General features: G+C 39.4%; 1 long non-coding RNA gene across 1 annotated transcript; it reads right to left on the reverse strand.

The window, feature by feature from the left end:
• Window positions 1-2,024: 2,024 nt before the first annotated feature.
• LOC107131571 (uncharacterized) lies at window positions 2,025-6,539 on the reverse strand. Its single transcript, XR_001494470.3, has 3 exons — window positions 6,493-6,539; window positions 2,825-2,914; window positions 2,025-2,596 (listed from the first exon to the last, which is right to left on the reverse strand). It is a non-coding gene; the product is annotated as an uncharacterized lncRNA (long non-coding RNA).
• Between the last annotated feature and the right edge of the window lie 10,825 nt (window positions 6,540-17,364).

A 17,364-nucleotide genomic window follows, 5' to 3' on the forward strand; every position in this document is an offset into this window, starting at 1 on the left:
GACTGGCTTAGTAGAGTCTGTGAACTGTGTGTTTGCTTAAGGATACCTTGATTCCACCTGACTTTTCTCCCTGACTATTTTGATAATAGTGATAGCTAACAATGCTTGAGAACTAAATATGTGCTGGGAGCAGTGAGGTACTTTACATGAACCTTTGGTAATCCTCCCAACCCTGAAAAGATGTGTATCCTTATTTTAAACACCAGAAATTCATGCTCAGAAAGGCTAAGTAACTTATAAAAAATCATACAGATGACATACCAACTTGGATCAGCTAGATTATGCTGTGATAATAAACAGCCTTTATATCTCAGTGACTTAAAACACAAAGGTTTGTTTTTTGCTTGTTTCACGTATTCATATTGAGTCAGCAGAAGGGCCCTGCTTGTCATCCTTAGGGATCCAGGCTGCAGATCAGCAACTATCACAAATATTGCTGTACCAGTAGAACAGACACCTCTAGAGAGTGTCATACCAGTAATAACACTTGGCCTCTGAGTGGCATAAAGCCCCTTTTCTCAAAATGCATTGGTCAAGGTTAGTCATATGACTTGACCCAACTGTAGGCAAACTAGAAAAATGTACCTCATTACGTACCTCTGGGTGACATTTCAAGGGTGATGCAAATAACTCCCAGAGCTAGTAAGTGGAAGACTTGGTTTACAAATTCAAGCATTACCTACTTAAAAATCAGTTTTATATCACAAAACCACATTGCTTTCCTCAGCTTACCTAGAGGTTTGGGAATGGGGAATATCCATTTGACTTTTAATGAGGGTTGTATTTTTGAGGCAACTTATGGCCTATGGTGTATCTTCCTAAATTGAGAATAACTCTTTCTTCTCAGGTTGTCACATCAGCAGACATGACCCCTTTGGCCCATGGTAGATGAGGTTTGAGAGTCAGACCCTGGTAAGAGAGGCATGGCCCCTATCCATGCTGTCTCCTGCTTGTTTTATCTATAGCAGAAATGGTGTCATTAACACGATTTTCCTCTCTTCCAGGTGCAGAGCTCCTGGAGTGACCTAGCAGTTGGCAAAGTGTGCCCTGAACTACAGAAGTTGTATCAGTGGGCCAGAAGCAGGCCTTTTTGCAGACTTGGAATGAGTTGATGACAAAAGCCTTTTAATACTGCTGAGACTCTAAGTTAAGATCATTCACATTTCCATCTTTGTAGGCAGTCTATGACGTGACTTTGGAGACCGCCCAGCTGAAATTCCCTGAATTGGAATTCAAGATCTTTGAAATTAGCCCTGGCTCTATCACTTGCTGTGTGACCTTGGGCAAGTAATTTAATCTCTCAGAAGTCTGGGTTTTCTCATCTGGAAAAAGAATTCCAGTTTCAACATTCTCATTTTTAAGATGAAAACTGCCTATCTGTACATTGCGTGAGTGGCTAACATCTGAGTAGCAGTTAATATTTTACAAAGCTTTTCTTCAGCTGCCTTGCTATGAAGATGTGATTACTGCAATTTTCCCAGTGAAGAAACGGTCTTGTAGGATCAGGTGACTTGCCCAAGGTCTCACAATTGATCAACAGCAGAAGTAGGACTTAAACATAAATCTTCTATCTCCAAGTCTGGCATTCTTTCCCCTGTCTGAGTTCATGACTGAGTAGTCCACAGCATGTGAAAAAGAACCCAGAATTAAAGACAGTGAGTGGCAGAGAGGAAATAGTAGAGGATTTAAGTCCTTAAAGATTAACTTTGAATCCAGGCTCTGCCATTTACTGGTTTAGAGGTTCCTAGAAAAGTCTTTTTTTTTTTTTTTCTTTCCTATTTGGTAAAAGTGGACAGGGCTGATAGTCACCTGGAACACACTGGTACAGCCATACTGCTTACTAAAATATTGGGACCCTTCTGTACTGTTTGATGCCTAGCCATTCCATCTCTCCCCCTCCTTTCAGATCCACCCAATATTCCCATGATTCAGTAACAGGAGCGTTAATGTGGTACGCAGCCAGGGACATTAAGGATCCCCTCCATTTCAGGGAGCTGTGGTTGGTCCCAAACCATTTTGGTTGTTAAAAAATTTTAATGTCAACACTGATTAGGGATAATAATGATAACATTCTTCCCCACGTCAGTAGGTTGCTATTGAAGATCAGATAATATAAAACAATGAAGATGACAGATCAGCTATAAATCTTAAAAGAAATATTTTTAAAAAAATGTTGTAGCAATGACCTCTGGGAAAGAAGTTCTATTGTACAGAAAATAACATGTAGGATTTTTACCTTGGCGAGATTGCTGCCTATTCATCTATTGAAGATTATCAGATGGTAAATGAACTTAGTTTGCATTTTTAAAATTTCATTTATTTCTTTATTTTTGTCTGTGCTGGTCTTTGTTGCTGCTTTTCTCTGGTTGTGGCAAGTGGGGGCTACTCTCCAGTTGCGGTCTGTGGGATTCTCATTGTAGTGGCTTCTCTTGTGGAGCATGGGCTCCAGGACGTGTGGGCTTGAGTAGCTGTGGCACTTGGAGTCAGCAGTCGTGGCTCCCAGGCTCTGGAGCACAGGCTCGGCAGTTGCAGCACATGGGCTTAGTTGCTCTGAGGCATGTGAGATCTTCAGGAGCAGGGATCGAATCCGTGTCTCCTGCATTGGCAGGTGGATTATTTACCACTAAGCCATCAGGAAAGCCCCCAAATTTTACATTTTTGACTTTGAATTTTCTATTTGGGAATCGAACTCATTTTTTCCACCATAAAAAACCTATCACATCCTCTCCTGACTTTGTGGATCTAGGTTTTTGACCCTTATTGTTTTCTATATCTTATTCTTGTACAATGTGTCTTTCTGTGCAGTGACTCACATGATTCTTACCCCAGATGCTGCTTTAGTCCAGGGTTAAAGGCACTAAACTCTTCGTGGCAGGTTTATCACATAGCTGAGGTCTCTAAGAGTCCAGCTATCCTAGAATAGCAAGAATAAGGAAAATGATAGTATCATCAAAAAACAATGGCAGGAAACATCTATTGAGTGTTTTTCACATGTTGAGGACCCTGCTGAGTGCTGTACTTATTCTACTGACCCTGGTGCTCGACTGCATCCGTTTCACCCACATGATTAGTCTTAGCTAGGGTTCAGCAAACAGTCTGCAAGCCATCCAGTCCCTGGCGTGTTGTTGGAGGACCCATGAACTCAGAATATATAGGGTTGAAACAAGAAGTATATGCTGCAGGGATTGTATATGGCCCATAAAGTCTAAAATTGTCATTATCTTGTCTTTTACAGAAAAGTGCCAAGACCCCTTTCCTTACTAATGGTTCGATTAGAGTTGGGCATGTGGTCCATTCAAACAACAAATAGTTATTAAGTCTTAACTACTATTTTGAATGTTGGGAGTACATCAGTAAGCAAAACAGACAAATTCCTGCCCTCGTGTGTTTTTATTCTAGTTTTAGTTAATGAGATTAAGTTTGTGGCTGTTTGGTAAAGGTTTCTCTCATTTGAGTAGGCAATAGTGAAAAAGATATCCCTTTCTACCTCTAAATATTTCTTTCTTTAAATGTGATACCTCTAATTTATGATCATGAGGGGAGATAGCTCAATATAGAGTTAATACATCAATGGGCGCAGAAGAGAAAGTCAGAAAAATTAATTAAGCTGCTGAGTCAATCAGCCTTGAAATCTGCCATACCTAATATTATGTAATGCATATATAAGTTTATATATATATATATATATATATATATATACGTTTTCCTTGTTTCTGTTTTCTATGGCATACTTACACATGTACATTGCCCAATTTAATTCTTATAACAGCCCTATGAAGTGCTTAAATTGTTCTCATTTTGCAGAAAGGGAGTGTAAAGATCAGAAAAATAACTTTATAGTCTGCACAGTTAGTGGAAGAGCCAAGATGGAAACCCAAGTCTTTCTGGATCTCTCAGGTCTCTAGTCTCTCCCTCTCATGGAATTTCTAAGCAGTGAGGATTGTTAGAGGGAAAGACAGGGAGTCAATATGAGGACAGTTTTGTATCCTAAGCCTGTGTATTGGCTGCATCACTGAGTTTCATCCTTTTGCTTAGTCCTAGAACAGTGTTTCTTGACTCCCATCCTACAATGAGAAGGCATCATTTTTCCATTCATTGAAAAGTCACTACCTTCAGACAGTTGTATTAATATAAATATAAGTAACCAAGCACTGAAATCTTCCAGGGAGGGGCAGATCTATCAATTTCCATCCGTTTTTCCCACCACCATTTAGATCATTTCTCACTTTGTCAACTGGAATAACAGACTCCCACACGGTCTTTGTTCAATTCACTCTGACCTTCTAATCCAATCTCTACACTATAACTGGAGGAATAAGATGAATTTTCAATATGATCTGCAAAGCTTGTTAGCTTGGTATTTCCTTAGACACCCTCCTACTTTCTCTGTACCAGTCGCACCTTTATTGGCCATCAGCTTATGCCTGGAATGAACTTTCTTTCCTGCTATGTCCAATAAACACCTATTTGTCTTGTGGATATCTATCCAGATTTTCCTTTTTCATGCAAGCATTGATTTTCCTAACTGGATTGACCCCTATCGTTTGTCCTCATCAAGCCATGTACCCAGTTTGTGTGATTATCATTTTAATTTATCTGCCATGCTGTATTTTATGCTGTAGGAGAGCAGTGGGCACATTGGTCACCATTGTAAACCCAGACACTGTCTGGTATGCTATTGAAAGTGAAAGTTGCTCAGTCATGCCCGACTCTTTGCGACCCCATGACTATATAGAGTCCATGGAATTCTCCAGGCCAGAATACTGGAGTGGGTAGTTATTCCCTTCTCCAGGGAATCTTCCCAACCCAGGGATCAAACCCAGATCTTCTGCATTGCAGGTGGATTCTTTACCAGCTGAGCCACCAGGGAAACCCTGCATGCTATTGGTGCTCAATAAATATTTGTGGATTGAATATATGAATTTATGCAAGAAAAGGCATCTTATATTTTTTCAGTGATCCAAATCAAGGAGATTTTAGAGCTCAGGTTGTATTAGTTTGAATCTCTGTAGGAAATACACTAGAATCCCAAATGAAGCAACTGAGTAAAGTTTAATGTAGGAACTATTTACACAAGTTTAAGGGAAAATAACAAGGAATGGTGAAGCATCTTTGGGCTAGCAACAGTGGGGGGAAGTTGGTACCCCTAAAACTGACTGCTCAGGGAGGGGAGCATTTCTGCCCTTAAGGGAATAATTGTGGTTCTAGAAGAAAGTCAGAGGATAGGCTGTGGTAAACAAATCCAGCTAACCTGAAGGACCTCTCCAGTATTCAGTGATGCTAAGATGATAAGACCAAGAAAAACACCATTATCATTAATACTCTCATTGCTCCTTTGGCCTGCATCTACTGCCTTCCATGCCATTAACCCAGTTGGATTTACGCAGTAGAAAGCCAGAAGGCAGGGAATGAAATGATGTAGTCTGTAAAGGCTGAAATCTAGGGCACCATACTGGGTAGAAAATGGAGGAAGTGTGTCAGGCAGGACAAATAAAAAATAGTCAGTCATTGGGACTTTTCTTGTTGTTGCTCTGTTGCTCAGTTGCTCACTTGTGTCCAACTCTTTGTGATCCCCATGGACTGTCGCACTTCTACAGACATTTCTCTCTCTTGCCTTTCTGAAAGAATTATTAAGACGAATAACGCTAAAGGTAACTTGAAACGTTTTAATAGAAGGGAATCACTAAAGTTTGAGAGAGATATAGGTAATCAAAACTACAGAAGTTTTCTTATCATGGAAATGCCATGAGAAGTGTAGATTAACGATAAGTATCTGGGATTTTTAGTTAGATGGAGCTCAAACCAGCTCTGCCACCATCTACTTTGGTAGCTTTGGTTTCCTTGTTTGTAGAGTGAGGATTATCATGCCCATTTCATAGTATTATTCTAAGAATCCAAAGTCTGGCACATGGTATCGACTCAATGGACATGAATTTGATAAACTTTGGGAGACAGTGGAGGACAGAGGAGCCTGGCGTGCTATAGTGCATGAGGTTGCAGAGAGTCAGACATGACTTAGTGACTGAAAAACAACCACGAGGTGCTCATTAGTTGGTTTCTGTGAAAAATGTATGCAGTGATTAGTGCTAGGGCCCAGCACTGTGATGGAATATTTCCCTGGGAGCTTTTGCTGTTGTAAGGCAAGCAAACAAAGGCTCCAGGGAAGGAGCAGTTAGAGACTAAGTAGGCCAGAGAATAACCAAATATCAAACGCATATTTATCTTCTCAAGAAAGATTCAGGTCACAGGCTCTAGCAGATCTGCTGTGTAAGTGAACCACTTCTCACTCTTGCCACTTCCCCAGTCCACCTCCCACCCACACCTCTAGATCTCTGAGAAAACTTCCAGTCCTAAAAGCTAATGCATTGTAGATCATGACGATTGTATACATCAGTGAACTACTGAGTCACTCAGCTACGTGCAGTTCAACCACGGGCTATTGAAGCCAATAAAAGCAAGAGAAGTTTAGAACTTCTTAGTGGGTACTCCTACCTTAAGACAGTAGTGACATCACATCACTCAGCTCCGATGCATTGTGTGAAAGTGACAACTTTCCCCCCTCTTAACAAAACCCCTGTTTGCTCGCTTGGTGCCAAACGGCTCATATATAAACACTGAAGGACAGATTAAAGACTGCATTGTACTTTTCTTTGCCATTGCATGAAGGGCATTATTTTCCAAGTTGATAAGATCTGGAAGGAAGAATAAGGCACAATGGACATTTATTTTAACCACTAAACACTCACCTTATCTCATAGAGTGCCCGGGGCTCTGTTCTACTACTCTTGGTCACAAAGCTTATGCCATTAGGAAAAGTAAAGATACTTGGCTCAGAATTTATTTCTAGGGAACAGGAAAGGAGTTAAGAAGAGGGATGAAAAAGCAGAATTAGAAGGCCTGGAGGACAAGCTGGGATAACAATTTTTATGCCTGGAGTCCTCTGCAGACGATATGATTTTTGCTCTCAAATTGCCTGAGACATACTGATAAAGAGGAGCAGACACCACCAGTGTAGATGAGTCAGAGCATTAGCAACAGAAGCAAATGAATCCTCCTTCACAAACATAGCCTTTCCCAATGCTTCTGTCCTGTGTTGACCTGTGTCTTCTCTGTATTTTCTCCAAACAAGGCGAGCAATTCCTCTATTCCCTCCTCCCTTTTCCACTTACATTAATGTCTTGTGTTGTCACAGTTCACTCTTGAAGTTGAAGTCACAGTGGGTCAGGAATTAAGAGGCCTACTTCTAACTTTAGATTTTCTGTATTATCTTTGAATATGCCCTTTATGTATTGTTATTATCTCGTTTTTCAGGACCTGTTTAAAATTGAAAATATGGTTGATGTGCAGTATTATGTTAGTCTGACATTTGTACACATTATGAAATGATCACCATGATATGTCTAGTTACCAGCTGTTCCTCATATAAAATTATTACAATATTTTTGACCGTACTCCTTATGCTGTTTATTATATCCCTGTGGGTTGTTTACTTTATAACTAGAGGTTTGTGGCTCTTACTTCCCATCACCTCTTTGCCTCCTCCAACCCCCTTCTCTCCAACAATTACCTGTTTGATCTCTGTTTCTATGAGTCTGTTTTTGTTCATTTGTTTTGTTTTTCAGATTCCACATGTAAGTGAGATCATAGGGTATTTTGTCATTCTCTGTTGGCAAGATTTCATTCTTTTTATGACTGAGTAATATTCCGTGGTGGGAACCTTTCTACTTTTTTTGCCATATACAAAAATGGGTTATGGGGTTGTAGGAGAATAAAGTGAAATCACACCAGCTTTTCCCCATTTCTTGGGGCCTTCGCCCACCCTCTCACCTTGTACAAGACCATCCTATTTCTGTAGGCCACTTCTTTTGTGAGTAGCAAAGGGTTGCCAGGAAAAGGCTGGTAGATTTCCTTGTTTTTACCAGGAATAGAGAGTATATCATGACTGAAGGAAATTACTCTGAATAGTTCTCAGCAAAACAATTCTATTATAATAGGGGCATGGTCTCAATGAGGAAACTGACACTTGAAGATACATCTGTGTGTACTTTCTTTGGTTCAGGAAGGGAAAATAACAACATGGGGTTGTTTGTATTGCAGAGAAGAACTCTTCAAGATCAGAACTGGCTTCAATCTGACTGAAGCTCATTGGCCTGTGATTTCTGAGACTGAACAGGCACAAAAACACACAGTCTGGATTCATTATGAAGACACTATATTAATGTGTTACTAGAATTATATAGGGTTTCCCAGGTGGTGCCTCCTCCCAATGTAGGAGGCGCAAGAGATGTGAGTTCAATCCCTGGGTCAGGAGAATCCCCTGGAAGAGGAATTGATTCCAGTATTCTCACCTGGAATTCCGTGGACAGAGGAGCCTGGTAGGCTACAGTCCATGGGGTCGCAGAAAGCCAGACATAACTGAGCACACATGTGGATGCAGAATTATAGAAATACAGTATTAGGAAAGGCCTATATAATAGCTGCTCAAGTATTTTCAAATTATATTCCACAGAGCTCTATCCACAGAGGTACTTTTAAGTATTCTGCAAATGTTTGGCTTGAATTTTATTTTTTTTAAATGTGGTCAGTTCTTGATTATGATTCTAATCCTTATTTTGGCTTTCTTTTACAGCCCCTCTCTTAGAATCCAGTTTTCAGTAGACCTTGTGCTGTGCTGTGCTTAGTCGCTCAGTCATGTCTGACTCTTTGTGACCCCGTGGACTGTAGCCCACCAGGCTCTTCTGTCCATGGGGTTTCTCCAGGCAAGAATACCAGAGTGGGTTGCCATGCCCTCCTCCACGGGATCTTCCCTACCTAGGGATTGAACCCAGGTCTCCCACATTGCAGGCGGATTCTTTACCATCTGAGCCACAAGGGAAGCCCAAGAATACTCAAGTGGGTAGCCTATCCCTTTTCCAGGGGAACTTCCCAACCCAGGAATCAAAGCGGGGTCTCCTGCGTTACAGGTGAATTCTTTACCAGCTCCAGGGAAGCTACTGGGAAGTCGCCAGTAGACCTTACCACTACTAAATAATAAATCATCTTAGTTTCTTTGTCAGGAAACCTGAAATAATGATTCCCAAATCACCTTGGGGAAAGTATACATTCTTGATGCCAAATACATTTTTGAAAAGATGTTTCCATCTTGTGTACGTTGATAAAATAGCTTTTTGGAAGTCCATCCTCTTGGGTAGATACTGAAATCTGGAAGGACCCATTTTGGAGTTAGAGAATGCCTACATAGAATAGGAGCTGGGTAAATCAAAGGTGCATGTGTATGTGTATATGTGTGTGTGTGTGTGTGTGTGTGTGTGTGTAGTAGGGAGTTAGAAGAATAATGACTGTCGCAGGCAACTCATATTTTGGCCCCAAATGGATTTACCTTGCTTGGTCACTCTCATTCATTTATGAATAATATTTGGCAGTTTTCAGAAATTTAATCCCGTCTCTGAGGCTGAAGTTTTAACTTTTAGAGGCTATTGGAAGGAACGTTCTTCATCCAGTAAGGGCCATTCCCAAGGAGGAATTTTTTTTAAATGGTTGGAGTATTAGAAATATGGCTACAGTATTTCACCTTAAGGTATATGGTTGCCAGATTCCTGAGAAAAAGAAAAAGAAGAATGCTCAGTTTAATTTGAATTTCAGGTAAAAAAGTATTGGTCATTTAACTAAAATGGAAAAGCACAGGGTATCGTGTTTTGCGTGTGGTGGTCGTCTGAGCTGACTACTTTGCTCTGATATATGTTAAGTTCCAGATTTACTAAACTGCAATCACTCCTCCATGACCCCTTTTTGCAAAGGGCTGAAGTCCTGCTTGACTCCGTGCCAGGAGAAACGTGTGCTATGTACAGTGCCTTGCCACGTCCCCATATATCTGGACCCAAAAAAGCATGACCCCAGGGCGAGGAGAAACAAAAGAGGAAAACCATGGCTTGGGTCTCTGCAGTCTTTCAGGCCTGACCTTGGATGTTTTGCAGCCTTCCAGTAGCCTGGCAGCTTGTCCTGAGCAGTTTAATGCTGAGACTCTTTTAAGTGATTGTGTTAGTTTCCTTTTCATAAGCCTTATCTCTTCCTTGGAGTGTGTTTTAGTTTGCATGGATGGAGCTGAGGCTCCCTGAGTCCTCACGTCAGACTCTTGTTTCTGTGGGATTTCATTCTTTGCTTATTTGCTTTAGGAAGAGGCTCACTGATAAAGGAGGGCAGTCATGTAGGGGCCAGGGGATCCTCTTGTGTAGCTGCCCGTGGGGACCCTGCTTTCTTCTCAAGCTGCAGGGATTTTATTTATAATCATGGAATGTTTTAGCTGAGAAGCACCTTAACGTGTTCTATTATAATGGGACATGGGAAGTGACCCCCTAGACATTGTCTCTGAGTATTTTTTTTTAATTTTTAAGAGGAGTTTTACTCTTTATCTGTTATACATTGTTAGTTTTTCTGAAAGATATCACTTGATGAAAGGATCCTGCAGCTATAAATGAGTTATAAAATTCTTCATTATACCCCAGCTCTTTAAAAATAAGGAATCTGGAGCCCAGAGAGGTGAAGTGACTTGCCAAAGATAATGTAGCAGGTTAGTAGCAGAAATGGGACATAGGAGTTCAGGTCTTCCAGCTCCCAGAGGGTACTTTTTATTCAAATATACCAAGTCCCTAACACTATGATTCAGCTATACACATTTCAGGGCCCAGGAAAGAGTTCCTTGGCTCTTTAGTTCATGTGCCTTCCTTGCCTGCTTGAGAAGGTTGGAGATTTTTTTTTTACTGCTTCTGGAGTGGTGGCAAGGTGTGTTAGGCTTAAAGCATAAATACTTGGGGGATAGTAGACAACTATTCTATTCCATCCTATTAGGTAAATCTAGATAGGGGCTTGTTTTCTGAAAGTAATGTTTTATGGGAGAGACAACAGAACAATCTGGAGACTTAAAATTAGGATGAGTGGGCTGCTTTTAGAATAGAAATGGATTCTAACAGCAGGATATGCCCTGGCATGTATCCTTCCCAGCTTTTATTTATTTGGTGTTTTTGGTATCCGTCACCTCTGGATGAGTGAGAAACATATGATTCTCTTCTCTTCTTCTCATCCCTTCTTAGATGGACACTTGGCTGAGGTTCAGTCCTTCTGTTATACCGTGTACTCTGGTTTGTTACCCTTTCCCTGAGGAACTCGATAGTTCCTTGTTAGGTTGTCCCTCACATACTCCAGGCAGCAATAGGGAATCACTAAAACCAAAAACCACAGCCTCAAATATCCCTTATGCTTCCCTTGTATGTAGAGCACTTTACCATGTCATGAGGGAATAGAATAACAAGATTTTTAAGGACCTGGATTTTTAAGGTTGCAACAGACCTGGATTAAGGACCAGCTCTGTATTTTGCTAGCAAGTGACTTTGGGCAATTATTTTTTACCTTTTTGAACTCAGTTTCTTCATGTATGAAAGGGATAGATGGGGTTGAGTGCTAACAATAGCTCACACTTCATAGGATTGCTGTGAGGCTTAAAGGAGAACTGTATATAAAGTACTTTGAATAGTACCTGGCAAGTGGTAAGCACTCAGTTGCTGCTAGTTGCTTTATTATTGTTTTTATTTTTGATACATTTATTATTAATTTCCATAGAAATTAACTATTTTGGGTCTCCTATACCATGATCTGTGGGTTGGTATCATTCGTATTTTCATTAAAGATAATGTCTCTCATACAATAATTTGAATTTATGTAAAGAGATTTCTTTTTTGCTGAAATAGAAATAGAGAATAAACCCTTTTAAGTTTAAAAAAAAAAGGAAAGAGAAGAAAATCTCTCTCCTAATCAAAACGCTACTTATTTTTAATTGTTTTCACTTATGATTTCTTAAGTTCTGGTTCCAGTTTCACCTCTTTGATGAAATTTTTCACCATTCCACACCACTGACACCTGTCTCCTTTAATTTCCTGATTTACATATGCTCTGAGTCAAATGATCTAGAGAGAAATTTCTAACATTTTTCACATAAAGTGTCTCTTTTTAAAATTATTTTTCCATGGATGTTATGGTTGGAAGCTTATTTTAAAGCTAATTTTCTTATTAGGGAAATTTCAAACATTTAAAACATAAAAGTAGTGAAAATAGTACAATGGGCTCCATGTATCCATTACTCAACTTTAACAATTATTAATATTTTATTGACTTTGTTTTACCCATCTCTCTTGTTCTCCTGTTATTTCGGAGAATATTCTAAAGTATATCCCCAGACATCATGTAAGTTCATAAGTAAATAGTTATGTACACTTAATTGATAAGGATTTTTCCCTTACAATTACAGTGCCATCAATCTAACAAACTTAATGATATTCCTTTTATCATTTAACACCCAGTCAGTATTCACATTTCTCTGATTACTTCAAAAACACTTAAAAAAAAAACCAAACAGTTGAATCAATAGTTGAATCCAGTCAAACAATGCAGCCTCCACACTGCATTTGGTTGCTGTATCTATTAAGTCTCTTAATTGAATAGAGTTCCTCTTCCCTTGCTTTTTAAATAAGTTTTCTAAAAACTCAAAACCTAAACAAACAAACAAAAAACCCAGAGTGTATTTATTATAAAGAAGTCATTTGCTTATTTAATAAATAAGACATATGTAACTGTCAGTCAGAGGGTCTAGTTAACATAGCTAGAATTAACATTCTGAATTGACATCAGTCCATCTGAAAGCAAAGAAATATACTAGTTTAGTTAATTTGTGCATTTTTATCTTAGAGCATATTTCTATTTGTTTTTTAAAAATACTACAGATGGCTTAAGGAATTTTAGTCCTAAAATCTAAGTGATATTTATTATAGAAAGACCGTTCTTACTTTTAAACATCTAAAATTAAGTGTTTTTCTCAGCAGGCAAACTCCTCTTATATCTGGAGTCCCCCACTCTGTTCTCTCTGATATTGGTTGACAATGCTGTCCTGCTCTCTGGGTCACGGTCTGTCTTTATCCTGTTCATTGGCTACTCCTAACTGCATGGACTTTATCCTCCTTGTGAACCTGGACAACGTGATGGAGGGGGATGAAGGGAGCGTCTAGCTAGCTCCTGGGACTAGAAGGGATGAACATGAAGGCAGTGGAGAAAGAAACACGAGACAGGTCAGAGACAGGAGCCCTGAGAGAGACAGGAGCCTGCAGAACTAAGTTAAGAGAAAGGCTGATTAAGAGGGACATTTAGTTTTGGCAGTTGTAGAGTTTATATTTCAACTGAAAGGAGCGAGAGTGTTCATTCCATTTATAAGCCCCCAAATGACCTTAATTTTGAGTAAGAGGTGATGTGTAATAATAGCTCCATCAAAAGAAAAAAACCTGAAAGCAAGTTATTTTACAGTTAAACTAGAAAAAAATGTAAATAACTGGTAGCATCACTTGCTGAAGCCATTGAAGGCACCTAGAAATTCCACTTCACTTCCCTCTAGCAGTGGTGCTCAACTGTGGCTCACATTGAAATCACCTGGGAGCTTTATAAATTATTGATGCTAGACGCTACCCTACCCACCAGGTTCTAATTTACTCTGGGGTGGGATCCAGGAATTAGTGTTTTTAAAAGCTTATGAGGTGACTCTAAATGCAATAGCATTCATGGTTAATTTCTATAATTCTTACTTAACTATCTTTTCCCCAGTTTCATTAGTATAATTTATTGGGGCCCCCTATGTTGCTTCTCTTTTAATATTTTTAATAGATTCTGCAAGTTCAAATATATTGCTAATTTTACTATTTAAAATTTTCTAAGCACACAGTTTTTTAACCACATTATGCTTTTGCTTTTTCCTAATAATGGAAAAATAAGTTTGAGATTGTGTATGACGATCATAGATCACTTAATGAAGGGATTCTAAACTAAATAATAGCTAACAGAAAATATACAGGGGGAATTTATAGCAGCTAAATAAGTGGCTATAAAACCATCTTTAGAGATTTCTTGTTAAAATTTGTCATTTGTCTAAATGTCAACTTCTGCTGTTTTGAGGTTTGGTTGTATTTTTAGTTATGTTATAAATTCATTATTAATATCAAAACTATCTTTAAAATGTACTAAAGAGATACCGACTAAGGACTCCCTGTGTTGACTCAGGGTGACTAACAGATATAATTGTCTTAAATAAAATCTAAGATATTTTTGCTCATTAGTCATTTACAATCAAATTAGGAACACAAGAAAAACACACATGAATTTATGAGAAAACAGTGGGTAGTGATCATATGACATGCTGTGTCGGTTACTACCTAGGTTCGGAATCCATTAATATAAGCTGAAGTAGCCTATCTTGTGATTCCTGATTACTATTCCAGTATCTTCCCAAACTCACTCTTTGGTTAAAGGTCAAATTCCTCCTGTCACATATTAGAAATTCCATCTGTAATTTTTATTTGAACATTTTCCTCCCTTTCTCAATAATGTCATCCCGCCCTAACCACCCACCGGAGAAAACAACACAGGATTCGTTTGTGTGGCAATGGCATTTTGAGAATAAGAGAACATGCCTCGTGCAGTTAAGCTGAATATTTGCATGTCGGCATGATGCTGTGATTGTGGTCCTTTGGACAAGAATTGCATGCATCCATCTTAGGAGTCGCCAGTCCAAGGTGAAGAAATCTTTGGACTTTAAAACCAGGCCCCTTGGCAGGATTCCGTTTTTGAAGGGAAAAAACCACCAAGAGTGAGGTGTGTATGTGTGTACGTACAGAAGTCGTAGTGGCAGATTTTACACATTGGGCAGCAGTTCCAAGGAGCTGTTTTCTAATAACAATGAGTAAAGGATGAAATCTTTGTATTTCAGCTTTTTAAATTATGTAAGAGAGAGGAGCTGCTGAAACTAGCATCTGGTACCTAGGGAATCAGCTGCTTAGTTGCAAAACTTGATGTCATTTATTCACCAGGGTAGACCAGATTGTAGAAAGAAGCTATGCCAGAACCCACATGGCTTAAGACAACAAAGGAGTGCTTGTTGCTCCCACTACATGTCTATCATGGGTCAACAGAGGGCTTTGTTACGCAACACAATTGCCCTCACTCTGGGAGTTGACAGGAGCAGCCACTATTTGGAAATTATGGTTCATGTGGCAGAGGGAGAAAAATCAACTCTGTAGGGTCTAGCATGAAGAAGGCAATGGCACCCCACACCAGTACTCTTGCCTGGAAAATCCCACGGATGGAGGAGCCTGGTGGGCTGCAGTCCATGGGGTCACTAGGAGTCAGACACGACTGAGCAACTTCACTTTATTTTTTCACTTTCATGCATTGGAGAAGGAAATGGCAACCCACTCCAGTGTTCTTGCCTGGAGAATCCCAGGGACAGGGGAGCCTGGTGGGCTCCATCTATGGGGTCGCACAGAGTCGGACACGACTGAAGCTACTTTGCAGCAGCAGCAGCAGCAGCAGCAGCAGCAGCAGCAGGGTCTAGCATCTGCAACAGTCTTTGGCTTGGAAGTAACACAAACCAATCTTGAGAGTTTAGGATTTAATCAAGTTTTATAAGACAAAAACTCCATTGAGATAAATACAGAATCTTTTATTTAGGACCTCAGATTCACTTGCCTAGAATGAGGACATGTGCAGAAAGGACTGAGGACTCCATATGAATAAGCCAGTAGAGTTACATGATAGCCAAAAAAAGCTAAGATGATTCAAGTTGGAGTGATAACATCCATTTCAAAATTGGTTCCTAATAATTCCATTATACTCCCTAGTGGTTAGACCATTCCAGAAGTATATATTCAGGTTTGGTATTATACTTGGAGAGAGATTTTCATAAAGAGAAGTCAGTCTAAATAGAAACAGGAGGGTCAATTTCACAAAAACTCACATGAGAAATGGTTGGAGAAACTGATGCTATTTTACTTCTGTAAGAGAAGACTGAGAGGTGACATCCAAGCTTCGAGAATATAGAGAAGGAATTTAGTCTATTTCTATGTAAGAGAGGGTAGAATGGAACTTTTGAATGGAAGTTAAATGGAGAAGAATTTCAAGTCAGTGTTAATAATCATTAGAATTCTCTAGCAATAGCATAGACTGTAAGGTGCAGTTTCTGGCTCTGTGGGAGGTACTAATTGAACATGATTTGTTATTCAATATGAGCTCATGTTGTCCCTAGTTGAATTTTACTCCTGTATAGTTGACTGGATTTCTGTTTCATAGTTTGGAGGCTTTTGAATCTTACTTGGAATTTTTTAAACTGATAGTTGGCCTCTGAAAAATGTCTTTGATAAATGAACTTTTGAAAATCTCTTTCAGGGATCATTAAATGATTTATTTTAGAGTCAGACTGACTTGTATCCATATCCTAGCTCTTCCTTTAACAAGTTTTGTGGCCTTGGCAGTTTAGTTACTTAATGTCTAGAAATGGGATTAATAATGTTGCTGAGAGGATTAAATTGAACTAGCTAGTGCACATAAAGAACTTGGCACAGAGTATAGGAGGCTATTCCATTATTAATCCTTTCTTTGGCTTTGACCAAGGCTAATGTGGCACTTAGCAAAGGCTTTTAGATTCTTAGTCATAGCTTCTTTTCACTGTTTCTCTTGAGTTACTTCAGGTTTCAGGGTCAAGTGCAAAATATTAATGACTAATATTCTTCCACTCATTTACTTTCCTAGCACTCGAGTGTTCTAGAGTCAGGTTTTCTGATGACTTCTGTAGCTGTCATTACAGGCTATCTGTGTAGTAAAACCCGTCATAGTGCAGCATTTCAGATGACCTAGTGGTCTTTGAAAACCTGCAGGAGCCTTAGGCCTACTCATGTGTAATACCCCTTCTTAAGTTTTTCCTCACATTTGAAGGCTTTGAGTTTTTCTTTGACTGTTATCTAGGGTGAGGCTCAGATAACTCTATTAACTTGATCTTTCCCTTATGCCACAGAAGACTCAAAGAAATCTCATCTAAAACCCCTTTTTGGGGAAAATAAACTTTAGAAACTGTGGCATTTGCCAGCATTGAAATTTGTGCTTTTTATGGCTTACTTCAGACTTCCCTTGTGGTTCAACTGGTAAAGAATCCACCTGCAATGTGGGAGACCTGGCTTCAATCCCTGGGTTGGGAAGATTCCCTGGAGAAGGGAAAGGCTACCCACTCTAGTATTCTGGCCTGGAGAATTCCATAGGCTGTATAGTCCATGGGGTCGCAAAGAGTCAGACACGACTGAGCAACTTTCACTTTACTTTACAGCTTATTTTACCCCCAGCACTGACCAAAAGGATTGTTATACCCATGAGTTTTTGGAAGCTATTTGCTTTAAAAGTCCTGTATTAGGTTAAAATGTGAATAATTATATTGCATATATGTTCTATTTTGCAATGTTTTACTGCAAAAATCAATTTTAAGGGCTTATTTCTGCATATAGATAGCAG

This window comes from Bos taurus, chromosome 20 (assembly GCF_002263795.3).
Source record: "Bos taurus isolate L1 Dominette 01449 registration number 42190680 breed Hereford chromosome 20, ARS-UCD2.0, whole genome shotgun sequence".
Classification (NCBI taxonomy): domain Eukaryota; kingdom Metazoa; phylum Chordata; class Mammalia; order Artiodactyla; family Bovidae; genus Bos; species Bos taurus.